The sequence below is a fragment of the Balaenoptera acutorostrata genome, chromosome 18 (genome assembly GCF_949987535.1).
Source record: "Balaenoptera acutorostrata chromosome 18, mBalAcu1.1, whole genome shotgun sequence".
NCBI classification, from domain to species: Eukaryota; Metazoa; Chordata; class Mammalia; order Artiodactyla; family Balaenopteridae; genus Balaenoptera; species Balaenoptera acutorostrata.
Window position 1 is genome coordinate 10,772,036 of NC_080081.1, and position 17,690 is coordinate 10,789,725.

The 17,690-nt window shown below is 48.6% G+C and overlaps 2 long non-coding RNA genes across 2 annotated transcripts in view; one reads left to right on the forward strand and one right to left on the reverse strand.

Moving 5' to 3' along the window:
• The first annotated feature begins 1,915 nt into the window (after nt 1–1,915).
• The window catches only part of LOC130705593 (uncharacterized), a 74,702-nt gene continuing 58,927 nt past the window's right edge, over nt 1,916–17,690 (forward strand). Inside the window, exon 1 of the long non-coding RNA XR_009005878.1 lies at nt 1,916–1,972. This is a non-coding gene — a long non-coding RNA (uncharacterized LOC130705593). The remainder of the gene's footprint in view (nt 1,973–17,690) is intronic.
• Nucleotides 2,230–8,663, reverse strand: LOC130705592 (uncharacterized). The gene is made up of 4 exons (XR_009005877.1): nt 8,247–8,663; nt 4,818–4,890; nt 3,811–3,906; nt 2,230–3,611 (listed from the first exon to the last, which is right to left on the reverse strand). It is a non-coding gene; the product is annotated as an uncharacterized LOC130705592 (long non-coding RNA).

Below are 17,690 nucleotides of genomic sequence, written 5' to 3' on the forward strand. Positions count from 1 at the left end.
CCGAGTGCAAATGTCACTTCTCATTTGGAGGCTGAAGAGAAGGGCCCATCCTACATTAAGGGCAGCAGGGATGCAGGCAGCAGCAGGCGTTAAAGAAATACCAAGGGCTGGGGTGAGGGGAGGGGAGGCGGGAACAAAATGGGAACATCTGCCCTGGGCCGGGGAGGAGAGCCCGCCGCCGGCGTGCACTGCTTTTGGCACATTTTGGATAGTGTTGTTTAGCAAACAAGGGCCACGCGGGACTCGCTGGGCTGGAACACCCACCCTCCCTCGTCTGCTCCTGCGTGGGGGCAATTTAAACCCCAGCCCTGCAAAAATCTATTAGGTAGTCTGGCGGGGCGTTATTTTACAAAGGGAGTAGCTTCTACAAAGAAAGACAAAGGCTTGGCGCAAACCGGCTTCTTTCCTGGCTTCCTCCAACCCCCTCATGTCCCTTCACAGATCACAAATAAAGCCCAAAGGGCCTCAGCCAAGAACCTCCGATCCAATTTTACAGACGGTGAAACTGAGACCTCAGGCAAGACTCAAGAGATTTTTGTCAGTTTCCCGGGGCGAAGAGTGGGAAGTTGAGACCTTCACTGAGACTGAAGACCCAGACAGGGGTGGAGCTCTGTTTAAGGGTGCCAACAATCACGCCAAAAGATCCCCTTCTCCCCAATGCCAAGCATTTGATTCAAAATCAAATGGAAGTTGGTTTCAGCAGCTGGAAATTCCTAACATTAAAAAAAAAAAAAAAAAAAGGAATGAAGCTTACTGCCAACTAACTGTGGCATAAATGCAATGCATGCTTTAAGAAACTCTCTGCTAACTATCAATTCTTGATGAGGAGAGACAAGACTTGGCTGGGTAGAAGGGTGCAGAATACCCTGGCAGATTGATTTCTGCAGCCAGAATCCCCCATGGGAGCCCCTGTCTCCTGGTGTGGAGTTCCAGATGGACATGGGCCTTCTCTTATCACAAGGTCCCTTGGAGGTGGGGAGAAACGCAGTCAAATGCTGTTTCCTCTGTGTGTGTGTGTGTGTGTGTGTGAGAGAGAGAGAGAGAGAGAGAGAGACAGAGACAGAGAGAAAGAGAGAGACAGAGAGAGAGATTGATTTTGACCCTTGTTGCCCCTACAGGGGTTTAGCACCCTTAACTCTAGATTCATTTGCATGTCTGATTCTCCTTTTCAGGATGTGTCCCCTCAAGGCTCCCTGGGCCTCCTGGATAAGGAGAGGTCACATTTCCCACCGAGAGCCATCCTGCAGGAGAAGCAGTTCCGGCCGGGCGGGGCTCTGTTAAGACAGGGGTTGGGGGTGGGTAGCTCGAATCTGTCTGACTAGAGACTCGGGCCTGCGGCCTACACCCTCCGCCCCATTGGGAGCTGGAGGTGTCGCTCTAGGGTGGGGAACCGCCTGGCAGGGTCTGGACGCTGGCCGAGGTGGGCGGTGGGGAGAAGAGAGGGCTGTGCCAGAACGACCCCCGCCCCCTCCGGCAGCAGGTCTGCAAAACCTAAGACTGGCGCTCACATGCTCAGCCGCTGACCTGGGTGATCTTTCTTGCCTCTCTTTCTTCGGTCCCTTTCTCCCTGCCTCTACTACTTCTTTGCACGAACAGGCCCCAGGTCAGGGTAAGGGATGCAAAAACATGGCGTTTTGGCCCGGAACACACTGTCCAGCGCGCGCGCGCACACAGAGACACACACGCTCAACTCACCCCCCCCCCGCGCGCCCCCGCCCCAGCCCGTGCACTGGGCACACGCCCGGGCTCCAGGCACCTTGCCAAGAGCGCGCGAGCACCCTGCGTGGCACACTGGCTGAAGTTCCTGCACGAAGTGGCGGGGGTGGGGTGAGGAGGGGGGTGGGAGGCGGTGGACGCCGCCGACTGCTGGCGGGGCGCACAAGTTCAGTGCTCAACTTCCCGCTCTTAACGAGACCCGGGATCCCTTTGGAGAGGCCCTCGGGAGCTGGCGGCGGGGCTGGGAGTGGCGTGGGTAAGCTGGCCGGCGCGGGGCGCGGGCGGCGGGGCAAGAAGGCGCGACAGGAGGAGGGCGCGAGGGTGCCCGCGGCCGGCCGGGCGCTCCAAGAAGTCAGCGCGAGCAGCTGTGACTTCACCTATTAGCCCCGATGTCTTTCCGAGGAGCCTGGTGGAGTTAAACAGCCCACAATGGGCGCTCTGGGGCGCCTCCAGCCTGACCTCCACCCGGGTTTAATAGTTTCATAGGAACTTCATTAAATCAATTACTTAGTGAGCACATCATCATTTATTTGTAATTAGCAGCGAGGAGCGCGTTCTCTCCCCCAAGCCCGCGGCCCGGGTCCCAGCGGGGTTGGCGGAGTTGTGCAAGCACTTTTGTTTGCTCGAGTGTTGACTCCCGGCATTATTCGGCCCCGGTAATCTTTACGTCTTAATCTAGCATTCAGGGGGCGAAGGGAAAACAAACAGGGCGCAGGCCAGAGGCCAGCCCTGCGGTCCCAGCCGCGCGCGCAGCACGGCCCTCGCTCGGCGTGCAGGGCGCGTCTCCACGGTCCCCTCTCCTCCGGGCAGAGAGGGCGAGGGGCACCACGAGGGCAGCGGCGGTGGAGGGGAATGAGCCAGGCCAGGGGACTCGGGAGGAAAGTGGCGAAGGAAGAGGAAGTGAAGGAGCGAAAAGAGCGAAGCCGGAGCAGGAAAGCATGTCCCGCAAAGCGAGCACAGAAAGAAAACGTCCAGGCTCGTGCGCGTGTGCCGGCGGCGTCGGAGGGGAAGCGCGTGTGTGCGTACGCAGGATGTGCGTGAAATCACATCCATTTCAGCTGCCAGGAGCTGGGCGGAGAGAGGGGAGCGCGAACAGGAGGTGTCGGCCTGGCGTGCGCGGAGGCAGCTCGATGGGTGTCCGGGACTGCAAAAGTGCTTTCATTTGGGGACTGCAGCCGCGGGCGCAGCTCCACCGCGGCCCACAAATTACGAGCGAGTGGTTAGCGAGCTGGGGGAGTTGCTGAAAGCCAGGCCAGAACCTGCGCGTGCGGAGCGACGCGAGTAATGGCCCCGCGAGGAGTCGTGATTCCTTTCGAGTGTAATCATCTTTCCCTACACGCCGCAGCGCCGGCCAAGAACCCGGTGGGTCGTAGGAGTCTCGGCTCCCGGGGCTGGAAACGTGGACGACGCGTCCTTGCCCCAGCGCAGGGATTTCCGCTCCCAGTTGGAGAAGTCCCCCCGGCACAGGAAACGCTCAACTTCTGCGCGAGATCCCAGCGCAGGAAATGGGGGGCGGAGGAGGCGAGGGGTCACTGATGATCCGGCTCCGGTTCTCAGGAGCCGGCGAGTGTGCACAGCTGTGAGGTTAGGAACAGGCCCATGGGACCCCCTCTCCCCCCCACCCCAGGAGTGGGCTTCCAGAAGAAACAGTGATCCCAGAGGATCCTTGAGGCTAGTCTCCTAGGTGGACCTCGTATCTGTGAACTTTTGAGGAGAGGGTCTTGAATTTCTCCACTGGTTTTTGTGGCCAGGCCTGTTTGATTCAGGATGATATTTGGAGGCTATGAATGTGTGAAGGTTACCTTCTTGATTCAGTGTTTGGAGTGTTCGCACTCTAGTGGGTCCGGAGAGAGCTTGGTGCATCAGTGGGTGGCAGCATGGTGACAGGATCTGTGCTGGGGTGGGGGTGGAGAGGGAGGGTTGAGGCGTGGCCCCAGGGCCTGGCTGTCGTTGTGTTCCTGGGAGTGGCAGCTTTGTTTGCCTGGAACCCTGAGGTGGGCGCTCCTGAGGCCTCCGGTTGGGTGAGCCTGTACCCATGACATTGCCTTGAGTTTCAGAGACCCCACTGAGACCCCCCAGCTGCTGCTGACCTACCCTGGATTGTCTGAGAACTTGGGGTCAGCCTGAAAAACAGGAAGTGGATCCAGAGAAGGACCATCTACTGGCAGGGCAACCATCTGGGAGAAGCACCTTTAAAAATACAAAAGCACTTTGCAACTTTGCATACTTCTCCCCACCCCTAAAGTGATATACGCTGAAGTAGTTAAAATGGTCAGGCTTCCAGAAGGATTACCAGCAAAAGCAAGTATGTCTGCATAACGCGAAACACAACTTTCTCAAATATCTCTCCAAACACTGTAAACACCAGCACGCCTTAGAGTCTGTTGTGCATGTTTCTGCTTTGACATAATGAATACCTATGCGTGTTACATGTATATTTGATCGTCCAAGACTGTACACACACACACAGTTACAGCATATTTAAATCCAACCTTGCAAATGATGGGGGGGGGGGGCTACCCATCCTGGACCTAGCCAAATTTAGGGCAGCCTTGAAGGAAGCAGAACTGAGAAAGACTCCCTTTAAAATAACAATAAAATGGAATTCACCCCTGACTTCTCTCTCCGCTTCTCCCCCTCAACCTCGCGGCGACCCGCCCCTTCCCACAGCTTCAACAACGTTTAATAAAATAGCATCATAGGGAGAAAACAGGCAAGTCAGGCAAGCATTTTATGAACTGGTAGGGAGTTTCGTGAAACGGCTGATTTAGAAAATCTAGATGTTGGCTGCAAAGTTTTCTTACAGATAAGCAGGTTCGGCATCTCTCTCCCTGCTCTGAGTCCTAACAGCTTTGAACCCATTAGCTGGCTGCCATCTCAGACTCTGTTCTGCTTCTGCCTTTGCTGGGCCGCATGTCCCCGGCACCCCGCCCTGCCCAAGCCCTCCCTCCACAGTGGAAGCCCTGTGCTCTGCTCCCCACCTCCTTCCAGTGGGGCTTCCCCGGCAGGAGGTGTGGGACCCTTCTAGCCTACTCCCCTTACTTGACTGGGGTCCTTGCCACTGGGCCCATCAGCCTGAAAATGAATAGGCATCTGCTCACATTTCTGTCCTGTCTCCGTGGAGGGTTCTGAACAGCCTTCTCCCTCACCAGCTGCAGGTTGCCTCTTCTGGACCTGCAAGGAGAAGCAGGCCGGGCATGACAGACTGTAGACACAAAGCTGACCAAAGCCTGTGTGATGGACCCAGGAGCTCTCAGCAGCCTGGTCTGGGGTAATGACGTGTAAGGGAAATTTAAGGGAGGGCCAGGGGAGACTTGGAATGGGAGGAATTATGCCAACGTTTGTCTCCTTTTAGGGGCGAGGGCAAAGATTTGACCACTCTGGCTTTTCTTAAATAAACTGACCCCAAAGTGCAAGCGTTAGAAAACCGGTGACCTAGGTCGAGTGTCTGCTGTGTTACTGAGAGAAACTTCTAGGTAGGCACGGGCACTCCTTTCTGCCTTTAGACCCAACCGCACGGATGGTTCCCTACTTGTATCCGTGAGGGGCAAAATCATGAAGCGATTCCAGGCAAGTGCCTCTCAGGAGGGCGCAACGCCAGAAGACAGAGAGGCAAGCGCAGGCAAACACTGCAGCCCGGCCAGTGCCAGCCCTCCCCACCTTCTCCCCCTAACTTCGACTTTCTAGACCTTTCTGGTCACCCCATAAATCAGAGGGCTGGGGTGGTCCAGAGGCAGAAAAGTGCCTTGAAAGCACTGTAGTGTCCTTGGCCACTGGCAAGGAGATTGGAGTGTTGGTTTAGATTCCTCCGATCTGAATAATGCCTGTTAGGAAGGAGCAGAGAAATGATATCATGAAAAATCTCCTTCTTGGTTCTTACATTCCTTTAATGGGAAGGTTTCCCTGGGCTGCATGCCTGTCTGGAGAATTGTAGACACAAAACTTCCCATTTCTTTAAGAGCAAAGGAAGCCCAGCTCGCATCCTGGGGGAGCCAGAGGCAACCTCCCTCTGAGGCCCTGGGGAGGCTGCCCTGGGCCCTGTGCAGGGGACATGAGTAGGAGCGGGGGGGGGGGGGGCGGGGGGGGGTGCTGGGGGGAGTCGTAGAGAACTCTGATGTCCATTACTCACATGCTTTTCTCTATTTAAAAAATTCTGAGGACTTCCCTGGCAGGCCAGGGGTTAAGACTCCACATTTCCACTGCGGGCGGTACAGGTTCGATCCCTGGTGGGGGAACTAAGATCCCACATGCCGCGCAGCCAAAAAAAAAAAAAAAAAAAACCATAAAAAATTCTGGTAATTTTTTGTGGCCGCGCTGCGGGATCTTAGTTCCCCGACCAGGGATCGAATCCATGCCCCCTGCAGTGGAAGTGAGGAGTCTTAACCACTGGACCGCCAGGGAAGTCCATGAACCACTTTTAAGTATACAGTTTTGTGGCATTACGTACATTCACATTTTTGTGCAGCTGTCACCACCATCCATTTCCAGAACTTTTTCATCTTCCCAAACAGACCCTGTACCCATTAAACACTAACTCCCCATCCCCTCTCCAGCCACTGCTAACCTCTATTTTACTTTGTCTCTATGAATTTGACTACTCTAGGTACCTCATATAAGTAATCATACAATGTTTGTCTGTGTCTGGCTTATTTCACTGAGCATAATGTCCTCAGAGTTCAACCATGTTGTAGCATGCATTAGAACACCATTCGTTTTTATGGCTGAATAATATTCCAGTGCATGGCTATATAACATTTTGGTTATCTGTTTATCTGTCAGTGGACCTTTGGTGTGTTTCCACCTTTCGGTTACTGTGAATACTGCTGCTAGGAGCATGGGTGCCCACACATGCTTTTATATGTACCCATGTACCTATATATTTTTTTGTGAACCGATGTAAAACACTTTAAACTAAAGGGGGAGCTTCAGCCAAGAATTTAGAATATCCGATTTCTCACTTGGATCTGGCTCTCTGAGGTCAACGAAGTGCAGGTGGATTTCAAGGGAGAGCCAAAGCATTGTTTTCCAGTTCCATGGTATTCCCATCTGTATTTGCACACGTGTGTGTGTGTGTGTGTGTCCGGCCCTACCCAGCGCTGCTGCTTCAGAGGAACTATTAACACATTAATATTATCAATAGCAGGCAGTGCCTGAGCCATTAGGGATTTATGAAAACATCTGAAGCAAGTCGTTTCAAAGCGCTGATTTGTTTTATAGTCAGTATTACATTTTATGACAGGCTCTTTTGCCAGCAAAATGAGCGTATAAGCATCATACACAGCTCAGTAGACGGAAACCGCTGCCCTGCGCTGCCCTGCAAATTTGTGTTCCAGATCCCTTGGGAAGCTTCTGCAGTTTGCAGACAAACACTGACCCTTTGCTGAAGGGTCAGCCCAGAACCAGATAGCGAGTGTGGGCACCCCCCCCCCCTTACATTTTTAGCTGTAGAAAAACTACGGCTTCTTTTCCTTTCTGTCATTTTCCTCACACCTAGAGCACAAGAAGCAAGCCAGTATCCAGCAGACCAAGGCCAAACATCTTCCTGGCCGCTTCTGCTTTTCTGTCGCGGTTGTTTTCCCTCCTGATTTGCCAGTTTCCCAAGGCAAGTTCTCTAGCTCTGGGGAAGTAGTCTCAGCCCCGCTTAGAACGGGGGTGACCAAGGAGGGGGGGCAAGCAGGTCCCTTGGAGGAGACGGATGTGTGTTTCTCAGCTCCCCACTCAAACCTGCAGCCCACCCCCAAGGGCAACCAAAGGAGGAGGCGGCGGTGTGTGGTCGAGGAGGCGGTGGGGTGCGGGAGAGGGGGGAGGGGCCGCGGGGCCGCGCAGGGAGCGGGCACACCCACCCTCCCTCCGCCCCCGCCCCCAAGCTGGGACCTGGGGGTCCCCTCGCGGCGGCCCCCCTCTGGGACGGGAGGGAGCACCCGGAAGTTCCTTCCCCACGCTCCCAGGGAGCGGGGTTTGTAAGATTTACAGCAGCTGTTTAACATCTCCCTACCTAGTCATTAAACGCGGAAGGGAGAAAATTAAAATGGCAAAGTAGGATGAAATAAAAGGCGTCTTTTCCTGTAAAGAGACAACACCTAATTAGGGAGTATTTGAATCCCACAGAAATGCAGACGCTCATGGGTGACGTAAAACTTCTCCTTTTAAACCAGGAACAAAACCCAGAAAATTGGGGACCCGGCCCAAAGGTAGACAGTCCCTTAAAACGACAAGCTCCTTCCTCTCACGCCTTTTGCCTGCCTTCCCCCTGCCCTCCTCCTCTTCCACAGCCCTGGGGGAGGAGGAGACTCAGACGACGCCGTGGAGTTAAAGTTTCTGGGGGCAGCGCCGAGCCCGGAGCCGGTTCCCTCCCCCAGGGCTCTCAGGCCTGACCCAGTTCCGTCCCAGTTTCCCTCTTGTGTCCCCTCCCGACTCTGTCTCATTGTTTTGTTTTGTTTTGCAACTTTTTCTCTAGCTTCCCCGTCTTTTCGGGGAGCCCGCCCCCATCTTCTGTTTCCCTCAACCTCCCGGAGCTTCGAGATAAGTACCTTCTGCCTTTTTCTCCTGGCTCTTATCTGGTTCTTGATTAGATAACAGAAGCTTTGCTCTCCTTCCGCGCGGTTCCACAGCTCAGCCCACTGGGTGTGGGCCCCTGATCCCACCGGAAGCCTGGCTTTGACCTTTGCTCTCCGCTGCCTGCTGCCAATGCTTAAGGACTCTCCTGCCGCACCTGCCCCGAATCAAACTCAGTGAGCTTAAGGGGTGCTCAGCCGCAGCGATCTGGAAGGAGCTGCCTTAGCTCAGCCAGGAAACCTGCCTTCTGCCTCCGTTTTGCTCCCACGGGTTTTCCGGGAGGAAGCAAACGCAGGGAGCGCTCACTGGCCAGGACGGAGTTCTTCCCATAGTAGCTGCTCAGTTCCTCCGCTCTCCGGGTTGTTAGTTATTCTTCTAGGAGAGTGTCTTACTGCTTAGTCCTATGATTCAGGAGAAAGAACAGACAGCTATGGGGAGGCTTAAGAAAATATGGATCAATGTGTCTTGAAATGTCTACAAGTTAAAGAGATTCTTAGTCACACCTCACCCCAAGTTTGCCTCTCTGGGATTATTTTAGGATTTTGATAGTTTAAATTTTCCCCAACATCACAATGCATAGGACAGAGCCAGAGGTGCCCAGATTCCTGCTTATTAGACTAAACAGTAAAAGGAAATCATTTTTTCCTTTCAAGAAGGAAGGAGAGGCTATTTTGTTGGCATTTCCCTTTGGGGATGGATCCTCTGTCTGGCTTTGCCTTTTAAAAGGGTAGACTCAGATCCCACCAAGGTGGAGCGTAATATGGATAGAAGCAGTGTCTGGTCCTCCCTGATCTGCTGCAGAAACATTTGTGTGTCCGCCTTTGCTGCGGTCTGGGAATGCAGCCCTCGTAGCTGCCTTAGTCCTACCTTCTCTTTTCTTTTCTGAAACATGTAGGTAGAAAGAGTTTTTTTAAAGTTCTTTAATTCTTTTCTTCTACATTAAAATGCATTGCATATACTATTTCTGAGTAAAACCTTGGGTGGTGTTTTTAGAAAAAGGATCATAGTAATAAAAATATTTTACATCAGTGTTGTATCTACCTAACACTCTTTAAGCCTTGCACGTGTTTTAATTGATTTGATTCACGTACTACTTCTCTAAAGTAGAGTGGGGAGGCTTTGTTATTCTCATTTCGGGGGTGAGTAAATTGACTCAGAAGGTTAAGCTCACACAGTAGTAAGTGTAGAGCCAAAATGAGTTCAAGTCCATTTTTTTTTTTAACCAAAGCATAATGGACAGAAATAAAAAAATAGAAAGAAAGTGATATGGTGATTTGGTGACCAGATCTCTCACAGTCTCTGATATAATAGGGTCAGTGGATGAGCATGGTTCCATCCATTGCTCTCCTTCAAAAAAGCATCCTTCTTTACACAGATGGGTGAACAGAAAAAAATGGATGTTTGCCTGACCTTATTCCTAAGCAACACTCCAGCCATGGTGCATCTCCTTTGATGTACAATATGATCTTTCCACTGAGAAGGCTCTCATCATCTTTTCCATTGAAATTCACATTATCTCAAAAGTCAGCCCTTCCATCATCCCTGTCTCTAGTCCTGTTTGATCACTCCTTTCTTTGAATACTAGTAGCCAGACCTAGTGACCTCTGTAGCCATGTGCTTTACTTAGTATAACTCATTTAAATCCACAGCAAGGCTATGAAGCAGATGCTTTCATTATCTGCATGTAACAGATGAGGAAACTGAAGCACAGAGAGATTAAGAAGCGAGTTGAAAGTGACATGGCTGGAAATAGCTGAGTTGGGATTCAAACCTCTCTAGTGTGGGCTCCAGAGTCCTTCCTGACTCTTACATGATGCTGCCTTTCAACCATTATACTGTTAGGCATCGTGCATGCGTTATCTCACAAGGCAATGCGTGCACTTCATCACATGATGCTGTACCATCTCCCTGTAGCGTGTGTCCTATTCTGCCTGAGGTGTGTAAAACACATTTTTCTCCTTCTTACACCGTTGTAAGCTGCTTGAGTGGGATGGCTGTGCTCATCAGTTTTAAATGTCCTGTAGTACCTATTGCTTATACAGTGTACATACTTGATACTCACACGTATTTTTGGAATCAAGCTTAATCAACTGGAAAATGGTTTGTTCTCCAAGTATTCACTGAGTACCAACTATGCAAGAAGCCCTATTAGGCCCTGGAGAGCAAGTCAGAGAAGATTCTTCCTCTTAAGAAACTTAATTTTAGTGGGGGAAACAGATGATAAACAAACAGATAAAATAAGAAAACTATCAAGTAGTACATTTAGAAAATTAAAATGGGCTCTGATAGAGAGTGACAGGAGTAGAGGTACTACTTCAGGATGGGTGATCAGAAAGATCTCTAGGAAAATAAGATCTGAGGTGGGCCATGAATGCCAAGGAGTGAGCCATGCAGAGAGCAGAGGAAGGGCATTCTGGGTGAAGGGAATAGCTTGTGCAAAGGCCCTGAGGCAGGAAGGAGATTAGTGCCTACCTTCTTTGACAACTTGCAGGATTTCTGAACCTCAGCACTTGTCTTAGTCAGCTTGGGCTAGTATAGCAAAATAACAAATACTTATGGTGGCTTAAACAACAAATAGTTACTTCCCACAATTTGAAGGCTGAGAAGTCCAAGATCAAGGTGCTGGCAGATTTGGTATCTGTGGAAGGCCTCTTCTTGATTGTAGACTGCAACCTTCTCGCTGTGTCTTCACATGGCAGAGAGAGTCTCCTCCTCTTCTTTATGGGAACTAATTTCATCATGGGGCCCCACCTTCATGACCTCATTTAAACCTAATTAAACCTCAAAGGCCCTACCCCCAAAATCATCACACTGGGGATTAGGGCTTCAACATATGAATTTGGGGGCACACAAATATTCAGTCCATAGCAGTACTATTGACATTTTGGGCCAGATAATTCTTTGGGGGCTTTCCTGTGTCTTGTGGGACTTTTAGGAGCATCCCGGTACCCCCCAGCCTGTACATGTTAGATGCCAGTAGTAACCTCCTTCTCTCTAAAATGTGGCAATCAAAATGTCTCCAGACATTGCCAAGTGTCCCCTGAGGCAAAATCACCCCTGGTTGAGAACCACTGAGTTACAGGACCAGAAGGATGGCTAGAGTAGCTAGAACACAGTGAATGAGATGGAATATGGTTCGTGAGGCTGGAGAGATGCAGCCTGGACTCAGATCATGTAACGAGTTTAGATGTTATTGGAGGTTCAGTGAAAGCCGTTGGAGGGGTTTAAGCTGGAGCATGGAATGATGTAATTTATTTTGGGGGGGAGAGGGAGGAGGCAAGAAGGAAGCCGAAGATCCTGGGATCAAGCTATCGCAGTGGTCTAGGTGATGGGGGAATGGAGATGGAGAAAAGTGGACAGATTCGGGGTATGTTTCAGGTGAACAGTTGACAGCACTTGCCAAATCAACAGTGAGAGGTGAGGGAGAGAAGGATCAAGGAAATGACTAATGATTTGAGTCCAGTGACAGGGTGGGTAATGGTGCCATTTGAAAGGCCTTAGCTGGGCCTTGAGACAGAAGGTTTGGGACAGAAAGTCATTCATGTGGAGGTGCCTGCTAGGCAGGAGGATGTAAAAATCTGGAGACCCAGGGAGGGGTTGGAGATGTGGGTATGGGAATTTGGGGCATGTTGATCTTCATAAATAGGTATTTAAACCACATGACTGAATGAGATCACCTAGGGGTACTGTATGAGTCGACAAGAGAAGGACGGCCAGAACAGAGTCCTGGAGACATTTTAGCAGGCAGAGGAGGAACCAGAGAAAGATCCAGATGGAACTCTCTGTGAGGTAGGAAAGGACGGTGCCATGGCAGTCAGGAGTGTATCAAGAAGGCTGAGTGGTCGTTTGATTGGATGACATAGAGCTCATCCGTGTCTTCTCTATGGACAGTCCCTGTGGATAGGGAAGGATGGATGGCTGATTGGGTGGGTGAGGTGAGGAGAGTGACCTAGAAACTTTCAAGGGGATGGCTGTGAAGGGAGCAGAGTATAGGCAGTAGCAGGTGAGGGACCAGGATCACAGGCATTTTCTCAAGATAAGAGATGGTGGAACATATTTGTGTGCTGGTACCAGTGGTCTGCGGGGGGTGGGGGGTTGGTTAGGGGGAGACAGAGAAAGGCCGAAAAAGGTTGATGGCTTGGGAGCAAGAGAGAATCCTGCAGGAAGAAAGTCCTTGAGTGGGATCCGAGCCCAAGTTGGGGGGCTGGGTTTTTAAAAAAATTTTACTGTGGTAAAATAGTTATGATATTTGCCATTTTAGCTATTTTAAGTGTATACTTCAGTGCTATTAATTATATTCACAACATTGTACAGCTAGATTGTACTATTTCCAAACGTTTTCGTCACCCCAAACCAAAACTCTAACCATTAAGCGATAATTCCCTAGTCCTTTCACCCCAGAGAGGAGTTTTTGATAAGAGCAGGACATTTCATCCCCAATAACAGGAGAGAAGGTGCAGAATGTGGCTAGTGGTAGGGGTGTTGATGGGAAGATAAGAGGCTTCTATCAGATGGCTTGCATTTTCTCATTGAAGCTTGAGGGTGAGGAAAGGCATAAGAGTGTAGGAGGAGACAGAAGCAAGTGTGAAACAGTCATTTGGAGAGTGGGAAAGTGAAAAAGCCAGGGAAGTATTGGGTTGGCCAAAAGGTTCATTTGTTTTTTTCCGTAAGATGGCTCTAATAGCGCTTAGTTGTCCTTAATTTCTTTTGAAACAAGTGTATTAGATTGTATTGTGACAGCTGTCATATCAGCGTGCATTTAAAAAAAGAACTTATCAAAATCGGTGAATTTTTGTGTAGCATTTTTAATATTGAAGGTGGAAGAAAAAAAGCAACATTTTCAACATATTATGCTTTATTATTTCAAGAAAGGTAAAAACGCAACTGAAATGCAAAAAAAGATTTGTGCAGTGTACGGAGAAGGTGCTGTGACTGACTGAAGGTGTCAAAAGTGGTTTACAAAGTTTCATGCTGGAGATTTCTCGCTGGACGATGCTCCGTGGTCGGGTAGACCAGTTGAAGTTGATAGCGATCAAATTGAGACATTAATTGAGAAAAATCAACGTTATACCACGCGGAAGATAGCCGACATACTCAAAATATCCAAATCAAGTGTTGAAAATCATTTGCACCACCTTGGTTGTGTGAATCGCTTTGATGTTTGGGTTCCACATAAATTAAGTGAAAAAAACCTTCTTGACCGTATTTCCACATGTGATTCTCTACTGAAACAGAACGAAAATGTTTCATTTTTAAAACAAGTTGTGACAGGCGATGAAAAGTGGATACTGTACAATAATGTGGAATGGAAGAGACTGTGGGGCAAGCGAAATGAACCACCACCAACCACACCAAAGGCCGGTCTTCATACAAAGAAGGTGATGTTGTGTATACGGTGGGATTGGAAGGGAGGCCTCTATTATGAACTCATTCCAGAAAACCAAACGATTAATTCCAACAAGTACTGCTCCCAATTAGACCAACTGAAAGCAGCACTTGACAAAAAACATCCGGTATTAGTCAACAGAAAACGCATAATCTTCCAGCAGGATAACCCAAGACCGCATGTTTCTTTGATGACCAGGCAAAAACTGTTACAGCTTGGCTGGGAAGTTCGGATTCATCCACCATGTTCGCCAGACATTGCACCTTTGGATTTCCATTTATTTCGGTCTTTACAAAATTCTCTTACTGGAAAAAATTTCAATTCCCTGGAAGACTGTAAAAGGCACCTGGAACAGTTCTTTGCTCAAAAAGATAAAAAGTTTTGGGAAGATGGAATTATGAAGTTGCCTGAAAAATGGCAGAAGGTAGTGGAACAAAATGGTGAATATGTTGTTCAATAAAGTTCTTGGTGAAAATGAAAAGTGTGTCTTTTACTTTTAGTTAAAACCCAAAGAAACTTTTTGGCCAACCCAGTATATTAGGATTGATGGCCTGTGTCAAATGTCCTCTTTCTATTTGTGTACTTGAAATTGAAGTGACACCACCCAACAACATTGAGTGTGTTTTTAACTTTTTATTGTGGTAAAATGTACATGACACAAAACTTACTGGTTTAACCATTTTCAAGTGCACAGTTTGGTGGCATTAAGTCCATTCAAATTGTTGTGCAGCCATCACCACTATCCTTCTCCAGAACTTGTTCATTGTTCCAAACTGAAACTCTGCAACCATGAACTGGTAAGTCCTGATGTCCCCTCCTCCCAGCCCCTGGGAACCACAGGGGGAGTCTTTCTCCCCAGCAGTGTTTGGGTGTGGACATGGAGGGGCGGACACAGGCTTGGTGAGGGAGAGGGGAGCAAGGGTGTTAGCGGTGCTTGTGAGGTAGGGGTTACAGTGGAGGACCGTGTAACTCAGGCTCCATGAGCCAGTGGGATGGAGGGGGTCATGAAGAGTGACCGATGGTGTCTTTGGAGCCCCAAAGATGGTGCTGTCTTCTTTCTCTTCCTTCCTCATGATGCTGCAGACGGCAGGAGTCAAACCTCATTTCAAATTTATTAACTAATATGGTTTCCTATTGCTCTTCTCATCCTGAAGAATGTTCTACAGGAGAGCCCAAAATGGCCACTCGAGTCACCTGGCATGATCCCCTCCCCTTACATGCCACAGGTCCCTAGGATACACACACCCAGTTAGGTAAGAGAAGAGGCATATGGTGTTAATTTGGGGAAAAAGGTACATTTTCTATGAATAGCATAGCTATGTGAACAGACAGGCTGACAGGTGATCCCACTTTATCCCATCACACAATATGGGCATCCACACTGTGTGAAAACCCCCAAAGCTTCAGGAACTTGCAAACGTCCTCCTTGCGTTCTGCATCTCAGCCCTTGCTCTTCCCTTCAAAACTGAAGTAGGGGTGGAAAGGCCCTTTCTCAAACCCTGTGGGCTGTCTACTCAGAAATTTCCTCTGAACTTGTCTCTTTGGTGCTGTTCATATTTGGGGCTGGGCTATTTTCTGCATTGTCGATGAAATCGTCTCTTCTTCATAGTACGCTGGTTATCCTTCTGGTGATTGTGCTTTCTGATTTTGTCCATACATTTTTTTTTGGGGGGGGGGTATAAATTCTATTCCTGAAAGAGACACTTGCACTGTGTATAAGGCTACACCTTAGAGGGGAGCGTTGGTCCAGGCCCCTCCCACAGTACAGACATCCTGAGGAGAAGGTAGAAAGCCACAGGGGGTGGGTTTTTCCATAACGGAAAAAGCCGAGGCAGGTCACATCTTATGTGGTGACACTGGGTTAACTGTTTGATAGATAAGCTTAATCTCATGTAGAGTTATGTTTCCAGTAATACTACCATGTTGGACAGTGGAGCTTGTAGTACATACCAACTTACTAATCAGTTACAAGCTTTTCAATTAACATAACATAATTTTAATTAGATTTACTCAGTATCCAAATGATTATGATTGTCTTTGGCTGTGAGTTATAGGAACCTGAATAACCAGGGCTACACAGGTGAGGGGTTTATGTTTCTCCCATAACAGGAAGGGCAGTGGTAGGCAGTGGAAGACTGGAAATGGAGATGGATAAAGAGCAAAGGGCCAACAAAAAGATCTTCAAAGTCAAAATGGTACAACTCCCATGGCAGAGATGTTGGCAAGATAGAGCACAATTATATATGTTATTACCCTTCAACCCAACAATCCCATGTCTAGGAATTTACCCCAAATGGGATCAGACATAAATAGAAAATGACTCATGCATAAGATTATTCACTGTGGCATTACTGATGATTGAAAAAACCCAAATGTCCATCAATAAGTCACTGCTTGGATAATTCATAATATAGCCACACAGTCAAACACTATGCAGTAAAAAAGAAATGAGGAAGCACTACACATACAGCTATGGAGTGATCTCCAAGATTCAAGAATATGAAATTTAAAAAAAGAACAAGGGGAACAACATAGATATAGACATATTGATATATATCCTATTATGTAAAAGAGTAAGGAAAGAAATACACATACATTTGCTTATATTTGCAAGGGAAACAAACAAACACATCTACATCTAAAGGGGGAGGAAGGAACAGGTGTGGGAGACAAAGATGGAGGTGAGACCACTGTGAATGTACCTTATTTCATACTCTTGACTTTCAAATCATGTAAACAGGTCTTCATATCCCAAAACTAAAATAAAAAAGCATTTAAGAAAAGAAGGCTAGGGCTTCCCTGATGGCACAGTGGTTGAGAATCTGCCTGCTAATGTAGGGGACACGGGTTCGAGCCCTGGTCTGGGAAGATCCCACATGCCGTGGAGCAACTAGGCCCGTGAGCCACAACTACTGAGCCTGCGCGTCTGGAGCCTGTGCTCCGCAACAAGAGAGGCCGCGATGGTGAGAGGCCCGCGCACCGCGATGAAGAGTGGCCCCCGCTTGCAGCAACTAGAGAAAGCCCTCGCACAGAAACGAAGACCCAACACAGCCAAAAATAAATAAATAAATAAATAAATTAAAAAAAAAAAAAAAAAAAAGAAGCCTCACCTGGACATTTTCTCTTTAATTTCCTTGACTAGAATTGGGTCACATGGCCACACCCAGCTGCCAGGGCATGTGGGAGGTGAATATTTTACTAGGCAGGTGACCATCCAAACCCAATCAGGATTTGGTAAGAGAGGAAGAAGGGGAGGGGACTAGACCTTGGGTAGCAACCATGCAGGGTTGGCCCTAGCTACTTCATGTGCCAGAGGATATTGCCCAGACTGGAAACATCTGTGACTGTGACTGCTTCAGGTCTGAGGAGGGCCAGCACTGACTGGACCTCCACCACGTGCAGCTGTACTGGTGGCTCCACATGGACCTTCTTGCCTCATTTCTTACTTTCAAGCCAGGTAGGGTGAGAATGTTCATGTTTTGTTATTTTACATGTAGCTGTCCAGCTTTCCCAGCACCACTTATTGAAGAGACCATAAGAGACTACTACGAACAACTATATACCAATACAACGGACAACTTAGAAGAAAAGAGATACCATGTTCTTGGATTGGAGAATCAATATTGTTAAAATGACCACACTACCTAAGGCAATCTATAGATTCAGTGCAATCCCTATCAAAATACCAATGGCATTTTTCCCAGAACTAGAACAAAAAAAATTTTAATTTGTGTGGAAACACAAAAGACCCTGAATAGCCAAAGCAATCTTGAGAAAGAAGAACGGAGAGGGAGGAATCACACTCCCTGACTTCAGACTATACTACAAAACTACAGTAATTGAAACAGTTTGGTACTGGCACAAAAACAGACACATAGATCAATGGAACAGGATAGAAAGCCCAGAAATAAACCCACACACTTATGGTCAATTAATCTATGACAAAGGAGACAAGAATATACAATGGAGAAAAGGCAGTCTCTTCAGTAAGTGGTGCTGGGAAAACTGAACAGCTACATGTAAAAGAATGAAA